Genomic DNA, 9,285 nt, shown 5'->3' on the forward strand with positions numbered 1-9,285 from the left:
AGACATTAAGCCTATAAGTGCCTTATAAACCTTGGAAATTGAAGCTGTTTTGATGTTACGCCAGTGCTGTCTTGTTCACTGTCTGCCTTTGTCTCTTATGTTGTTGTTGTTGTCATTATTGCATCACATTGAGTATTTATGCTGCGGTAGTGATGTACTGAAATATTTCCCCAGAAACAGTAGGCCTAAGCACCTCACATACTATTGGTTAACTAAGTTTTCTGACACAATAAAAAAAAAGAAATCACATATTGTTGTATCATACTAAATAGCACAGCTTGTAAACAGTGTAATGTATTTTAATTTGAGTAAGCAAGCATCTCCATACTGATCAAAGTTTATTTAATGTGGTTTACATCACTACATTTAGATTTACTGAACTGAGATTAGTATTATTAATTGTGCTACAGAGTTCAACTTAATTTTGAATCTGGATTTAGTCATTTTAAACCTAGTTTTGCTAAACTTTTCTTAGCACTAATCTTAGATTAACTTGTTCTTTGTCGGGGAAACCCAGTCTTCAATCATAAATTTGAAAGACAATTAAAGTTATTGGAGAGGTCAGACTTGATGCATGACTTCACAGCCTCAGATTGACACACACGCATCCCCAGTCACTGATTTAACCCTTTTCCCCTCTAAATTTTGATAATGACTCATTTGTGTGTGTGTATGTGTGTGTGTTTCAGGTAATCTCAGAGCAGACAGAAGGCAGGGAGGAACCCTGTCATTAGCGGACACAATGCCATTGTCCCCCTTAATGAAGCCATTGTATGAGGAGATCCCAGTGTTTGGGATTACCCCGCCAGAGCAAACAGTGTGTGTGTGTGTGTGTGTGTGTGTGTGTGTGTGTGTGTGTGTGTGTGTGTTAGACAATGCTGGAGCACTGCTGAGGTGGGGCAACTGACCCTAAACACTCCTTTTCCCCAGACGATTGATAAATAGAGGGTTTTATTAATCTCAAACAACATAAGACACTTTAAATAGTAGATTAGTAATAAGCACATATTTAAAAACATTAAAATCTTGATTAGAAACTCTTGTTGTACTCAAGATCGATCGTGGTCTTGAGACCAGTCAAAACCACTTTTTGAAGGTCTCAGAATCAACAGGATTTTTTCTGGATCTTGTCTCGGTCTTGGGCAAAGAGGACTCAGGATTTTATTTAAAGATCGGCCAAGACCACAAGTACTGCAGTGATATCACAAAATGTGATATGTTTGTGTTTGTTACTGTCTGCCCCAAATTCTCACGCGCTCCTGAGTGAATGCAGGAGACAGAAGAAGCTAAAACCACAAAGAACCAAAACCACAAAGAGTTCATCTGCAAAACATCATCCAAAAGAAAACACACAGCAGTATGTAAATTCTACAGTGCAACGCTTACTGATGGCATCTTTTATCTGCACTTAGAAAGGTAGGTCAAGTTAAAGCAATGCTATAAAAGCAAGCTAGCTAACATTATGTTTGATTACTCCCCAGCCACTGAAAAAATAAATCTTTAATTTGACTGATTTTGCCTGACAGCTGCAAAAGTAAGGAATACGTTTTCCACCACTGCCGCATTTTACAAAGTTAAACACAAACAGTGCAGAAATGGCAAATCTCGCCCCAGCTGGATTTTCAGAAACGGTTGGGATGCAGTTTCCAAACTGGTTTGATGTCTCATGAAGGTGTTTGCATGACAAAATGTGGGCTTTTTGCTTATGAATGGCCGCAGGCGCTCTGGTATGGAAATCTAAAAATTACGTTTCAGATTCAGTTTAACCGTCAGTGGTGTTGTGTGTGTGTGTGTGTGTGCGTGTTTGTATGTGAGTGTGACGAACAAGCAAGTGTTTGCGTGCCCTGCGGCTGATCACTACTATCCTCCCTTGTCTAATTTGTTTTACAGAGCACCTGGGCCTTTGCTGAGCTCTCTCTCTCTCTCTCTCTGTTTAAATTGAACTGCTAGATAAATACAGGTGGAGTCCTTTTCTCCCAACAACACACAGAGAGGCGAGCAGTAGAATGACAAAAGAGTCAAAGATACAGGAAAAAAACTCACTTAAAGTAGAAGAGAAAAAAGATGAATAGCTGATATTCCGAGCATATTTCTATTAAATTGTGCCACCACTTTGTCCCATGACCATGGATGGGTTATTGAATGGTCCCAGGCCCGGGCTCCTCGAAATTACTGTCAACATTTCTTGTCTCAACAGCTCATGCAAAGAGATGCAAAACAAGAAACAAGAAAAGGCCACAAACAGACAAAAAAGAGAACCAAAAGAGATGCAAAATCACTCCAAAAAGATGTAATCAACCTCAAAATGAGTACAAGGAAACTAAAAATGACCACAAAAGACACAAAATGACCACAAAGAGACATAAAACAACCAACAGGTGACGCAAAACAACCTCAAAGACAAGCAAAATGATCAACAAGAGTTGCAAAATAACTTAAATCATGATTACCTAAGACACAAAATTACCTCAAAGAAATGCACATCAACTACAGAGCAGATGCAAAACAACAACAAAAAAGACACAAAATGACCACAAAGAGATGCAAATGTACTTTAAAAAGATGCAAAATAACCACAAAGTAATGAAAAACAGACATGGAAAAGACACAAACGACCAAAAAGAGATGCAAAATGACCACAAAGAAATGCAAAACGAATGCAAAGTGATGGAAAAACTACAGAATGGGTGCAAAACAACCACAAAGAGACACCAAACGACCACAAAGAGATACAGAGAGACTCAACTACCATTAAGAATATAGAACAACTACAAAGAGATGTAAAACTCCCATAAAGAAAGTAAGTGCAAACTATGTGGCTATAAGGGAGGGTGGGGGCTTTAACATGTCTGTACCCAGAGGCCTGTTGTCTGAAAATCTGCCCATGAATCATTAACTCTTTTCAGAAAACAAAGTGAGGCATATGTTTGGCTTGAATTAATCAAAATAATGGTTATGTATAAGCTTTTCTCTTATCTGTGCCTTTCCCTACATGACTTTTCCCAGCTGGAATGTCTGCCATGTGGAAGTATGACAGATGAAATAGTGCGAAGGCTACCATACAAGCTGCCACAAGCAGGCGTGGGCAAGACTGGGAAGTCAGGGGCCAAGAGCCACAGAATACCTTCCTCTGTGTGTGTGTGTGTGTGTGTGTGTGTGTGTGTGTGTGTGTGTGTGTGTGTCCCACTGTGTGAGAGAGGTGAAAGATGTATCCTACATACCAGGAGTTCTTGCTCAGGGAGAAGCAGCTTGTCTGGACTTGGCCAGGATTAGGTGTCTGAGTTTACCTGTTTGAGTACAGAGACTCACAGCTGGGGCAGAGACAGAGAGGTGTGGGTGGACATGTTGTCCTCCAGATGGACAGCAGCGAGGAAAACGGGAGGCTGGGACGGAGGAAGAGAAGGGTGGTGAGAGATGAAGAAGAACGGTGGTAACTGGACAGAATACATTCTTGGAAATAAGGGTTCCAAAAGGGTTTGTTCTGAAGGGCCGAGGTTCTACTTAAAACCATTTGCTTCTGAAGAACCCTTTTAGGAAGAAAGAGTTTGTCAAGGGTTATTGGGTTCTTGTTGGAACCCTAGGTCTTACAAAGAACCCCCAGCACATGGGGTGCATGCCCCACCAATCGAGCCACGGGGCGCCCTGTCTTCAAAAGTTGTTGAAATGCTTGAAGAACTCTTTCATGAAGGGTTCTTTGTATCATAATATAAAAGGGTTCTTGGTAGAACCCCATTAGTTGGTTCCAGATGAAGCCCTTGGGATATAAAAGACTTCTAGGTAGAACCACCTTGGTTGGTTCTATATAAACCCTTGGAATATAAAAGGTTGATCCAGTGCTGTTGACTCCGTTCACTAACAGTCACAGTCGGTCCAAACATCAGAGAGCTGCTGCTGTTAGTGAGGTTAGTAACGCTGTCACCACCTTCACAATCAGCCTCTGTCTGACCGGCTTATGTCTGCCCGACAACAGACCTCACCTCTCCACCTTTCCCTCCGTCGCACTCTGCGCGCACAAGTGTGTGTGTGTAGGTAAGAAATTAACTTTTTTCCCCCTGGGGGCATGGTTTGCCCTTTTGATGTGATTTCTCAGGGCATCTCAGGGTCAGTTTTGATAAGACAATGAACAAATTCATTTGCATTGTATAATAGAAAACAAGCACTGTCAAGTTTGGTTTTAAAGAGATAGTTCACCCAAAAATGAAAATTCAGCCATTATCTACTCACCCTCATGCCCATTTAAGGTTGGGTTTAGATTGTTCGTCCACAAAACACTGCTCGAGTTTTACAGGAACACAGTGTGCAGTTTTCAAACATAAGAAAACAATCAAAACACAGATAAAATGCCTCCATACTGCTCATCTGGTATAATCCACATCTCCTAAAGCCCCAACATGCCAAGTTGACTTGAATGACGTCATATACACCATGTTTTTAGCCTTAAACTTTGCTGTAGATCCTTAGGTTGGAGCCACATTCACGTGCATGAGCACATCGTCTGCACTGAATGTGCGTGGTGTGACGACGTGCACGCGCAAGTGAAGGGGATGTCAGGGCTTTAGGAGACTTGGATTACACTGGACGAACAGTATGGAGGCATTTTTCAGCTGTTTTTTTCTGTTTTGAAGACTCACTTCACTTACATTGTTCTGAGATTCTGCAACACTCAGGCAGTGTTTAGTGGATTAAAAACATAAACCCAACCTTCAGTCAGCATGGGACCTGAATGAGGTCTGAATTTTCACTTTTGGGTGAACTATCCCTTTTAAACCACACTTGAAACGGTATGTTTTAAAATTTGGTACAAACCGAGTCCTTGTTTTCTATTATACAATGCGAAAGAATTTGTTCATTGTCTTATTGAAGCTGGCAATTTTCATTTTTGACTATCCTTTTAACTTTTTGCGTGTGTAATTTTATTTCAGTTTTCTTTCCCCAAATATTTTGCTATAAAAACACTGCTTTAAATGCTTTAACAGACCCTCTCTGTGTGTGTTTCTCTGTGTGTGCTACATATGTCAATCAAGTCACGAGGTGCGCGGCCTCTGAAGGCAGCAGTGAAAGTTACCAGCATGTGGATGTGTTGTGACTGTGTTACGGCTTGCGTACAGCCCGACTGGTCTGGCAACATTGTGGCATGTCATGTGGGGCAGCAGCAGCAGTGGACTGTGGCAAAACCTGTTGGTTTGGAGAAAAAAAAAAAAAAAACGGGAAAACATGAGGCAGGGGGGGCCAGGCAGGGAGAGGAAGTGGCCAATGAGGAAGATGAAATCTAACTTCCTCTTCCCTCAACAGCCTGCAGAGAAACGGGGAGGTCACACTCACCTCTGACAGCCAGTGGTTCTCCCTCGTTGTGCAAGTTTGAAATGCATCTTTCTTGACCCTGGTTTAACCTCCTCCTGGATAAATGGTTATGCAGTGGTAAATACAAACCAGAAACTGCAGTTTGACAACTAAAAGATCATTTACAGCTCAAAACATGTCTGCTGAGCCGAAAGTGAACCTGAAAGCCCTTGTGGCGGGCGGAAAAGGACCCAAATGGGAAAAAATCTCAGGCTGTCTGCGGCAAACCCCTGCTTATTCATACTCACAATGGACAGCCAGATAATATTCTCCTTCACTATTGAATAGCTGACACCTGGAAGATTTGCTTTCACACAGGCCCTAAGGCTGGACAACCTCACCCCAAACCCAAGCTAGCAAGTCCCTGCACAACAACCTCCAGGGTGGGGGGGAACTTGAGCAATGTGTGGCTTTTTGTCATCTTTCTCCCCCATTCTTTCTTTTTTTTTTGCCCCCCTTCTGAAAGCATAATCACACCCTTCTCTCTTGAGAGATATTTCCCCTGTTCACAAAAGACTGAAAGGATTGTCTCTTTTCTTATGATGAAGAAGAGAAAAAAAAAAAAGCAGGAAGGTAGAGGGGGGGACACAATGGCTGGCTGGAGACTTTTCTCACAATGATAAAATTTCTCTTAAGAAAGTCAAGACACCAAACTGTCGGGAAGTTTTCCAACAGGAATGAGCTTTGTAAAGGCTGTTAGAAAATAAAAATAGAAATAAATAACTATATCGACTTAAAATAAATTTTAAAAAATGAAAAAGAAACTATTTGTTTTAACTTAAAGTTAGTGTCTGGGCTGCCTTAACATTTTAGATTGAATTTGAAAAGACAAGTTGAGGTTTGTAATCATCTTTCTAATAAAGACAACTAAATTAATGTAATTCACACCTAGACAAACAAAAGCTATGATTTCACTACTTTCTCTACAGGCTGATTGATGTGTTGGTGTTACTGGGACGGGATGTTAGTCTGTGTTTCCATCATGTGATAACTGGAGTTGCAGCTCATTTACGTATTAGCTGAATTTAGTCAAATGCTGAGCGGAGGTGAACAGCTCCATTGTTCCCACCTGACAGTGAAACCACCGTCACAGATGGAAAAGATAAAAATCTAACCCCGTCCCATGATGCACATTATCAGTCGGTGTGTGTGTACATGTCAGGCTGCAGCGGTGTTTGTACAGCTGTGATTATAAATAAATGAATAAATGCTAAAACTTCAAGGCAGTACATACAGTAAGGCTTTAATTTGAGATAGTTAATAGGCTTATGAATGAATTATATTCAGCTATTTTAACATAACAACTATTACTTGAAGTGTACCAGTATTAGTGTGGCGTTCAGGTGTGTTGGGGTTCTCATGGTCATTTTGTAAAGCCCAACTGGGAAGATGATGGATGCAGATGGAACATGAATTAACCCTGATGTTTCACTGATATATCTCATAAAATACACACACACACAGAAACATACAGTACCTCCCAAATCTGCCCCCTAGTGTTACTCTAGAGGAACAGCTCTTTCATCACCTGCATCTCAGTTGGTGATGATGCATTTTGGTATTCATACATATCTTTCTTTATTCCTTTTATATTACAACACTAATTCAACTACTGTAAAAGGCATTACTGTATTAATTTTAATACTATAAATGAATAACTGTAGAATAATTACATTCTGTAAAATGAAGGCAATTTTTACACTTTTAAGTGCTTAAATACATAAAAAAAACAAACATTTTAAAGTGTTTCATTTTGGCTGTTTCATATTAATCAGAGTTCAAATTAATGCTGGATGTTCTCTGAATGACTGCCTGTTCGTGTATACTCTAATTATGGTGATCTTTTTCCAAGATTTCCATGGGTGGTGGAGATGTTTGAGCGTGCAAGCTCAGCCTCCCTCTTTCATTCATTTAATCACCCTCTGAAAAGCACTGTGATATTTGATATTCCCTCCAATCACAAATATGAGATTTTCTTTTGTGCACGGATCTCTACCCCAGTCCTGCAAACTGGTGACTATTGTGTGTGTATCAAAAACTGAGACACTTATTCTGGATTTGCTGTTTACATGTCCAAAGAATTCTCCTAAAACCAGAATAATACCAACACATCCCACATGTCTTAATCAGAATGTGCTCCATTCAGAATTAGGTCCAATTCAGAATAACCAACCAGAATATGCTGTTTACATGAACTTAATCAAATTCAGAATATTGCCATATTATATGTAAAGCATATAATATGCCATATTATATGGCTATGTAAACATAGCCACTGTGCATTCATCATTTAAGGCAGTGGTCTTCAACATGGGCTCTGTGACCACTACAGTATCTTCAGTTACTACAGCAATTTTATTTATTTATTTTTTTTAAATTAATTTTCTCTGAAATTACGTTTGAAAATACACATAATCATTTTTATGAATGCGTACAAACAAGATATCTAAGACTAAACAGAGATTTTCCAAATACAGATACCGTAGTAAAATGCAGCTTACTTTCACATACAGTCAGTCTTGGATCACCTTTTAAGTTATAATTTATTTGTTTTTGAAATAATAAAATTGTTTTGTGTATTTTGCCAGAAGAGAATAAAAATGATTTTACTTTATGCAAATCACACCACCATTTATTTATAATGTATTCTGCAGTTTATTATAAGATAAATAACTTTTCTGTCTAACTTGTTGCAACCCAACCAAGTTCATCACCCACCCCCACTCCCAAGATAAGTACCCCCCACTGAGGTAGGCAGACCCCACCAAGGTAGATTAGGTAGGAAGCCCCCACCATGGCGAGCAGCGCCGACCAGCGAGGCAAACCCTCAGGTGGGGATGCCCCCACATAGGTTGGCATTGCCTGCTGTATTATTTATTGTATTGATTGTAAAATGTTTTTTTGTTTGTTTGCTTGTTTTCAATAAAAATTAAAAAAAACATTAAAGCTGCAAGCAGCATTGTATGGTCCCCCTCAGCTGATGAGCTGCAGTGGTCATGAGTTTGGATGCCCAACAGACACCTGCTGGCCACAGGGGGAACCGGCCAGGCTGTGATGGTTGCACCCACCAAGGTGTTAGTTATTGTGCTGATTATAATTTTTTAAAATAAAAAAAGAAAAAGGCAGTATCAGGGAGGCAACCTCACTGTGGTCTGCAAAAAATTTCTAGCCCCAGTAACTACAAATGAAACAGAGCTGAACATTATTATGTCACAGGGAAGATGACTTTTGACCTTTGACCCTTTTGGATACCACATGAAAAACAGGGAGGCACTGGCTGAGCTGCAACGGTTGCAGCGAGTTATTGTGTTCACTGTTTTTTTTTTTTTCAATAAAAATTCAAAGAAAGATGAAAGCTGCAAACAGCGCTGTACAGGCACCCGCATCATTTAATCCAGGGTTATAGGAATTTCACGTTTCATGGCAAGACATCAAAACTTGATGCCAAGCCGTGGTCACACTGTTTAATAATTTTTGATTACAAAGTAGTCTAGTTAGCTCAAACTGATTTTGAAGTCAATCGGATTATTTCTGTCGGAGGAGTTTGTTAAAATACAACACGCGTAAAACACCAAAATTGACCACAAAATTCAAAATGGCTGACTTCCTGTTGGGTTTAGCCTATGAGTCCAACAGACATTTTTGTGCATCCAGTCATGATACATGTGCGCACTGGTTTTTGTTCATGTCGGTGAAACGTGCCACTGGGCCTGCTCTTTAAAGGGCATGACCAAGCCATTTGGCCACTCCCACTGACAAAACTCAAAACATATCATATGTTCAGACCTGGACGACTACTGTTGTGAGACGAGTTGAGCTGTCAGGTAGCAGAATTTTCAGTTCAGCAGATAAATAATATTAGAGATACACTATATGGATTTTTTTCAGCTGATACAGATAACTGATAATTAACTGCTTCTCATGGTCAATATTGATAAAATAACC

The sequence above is a fragment of the Lutjanus erythropterus genome, chromosome 16 (assembly GCF_056507025.1).
Source record: "Lutjanus erythropterus isolate fLutEry1 chromosome 16, fLutEry1.hap2, whole genome shotgun sequence".
NCBI lineage: Eukaryota > Metazoa > Chordata > Actinopteri > Lutjaniformes > Lutjanidae > Lutjanus > Lutjanus erythropterus.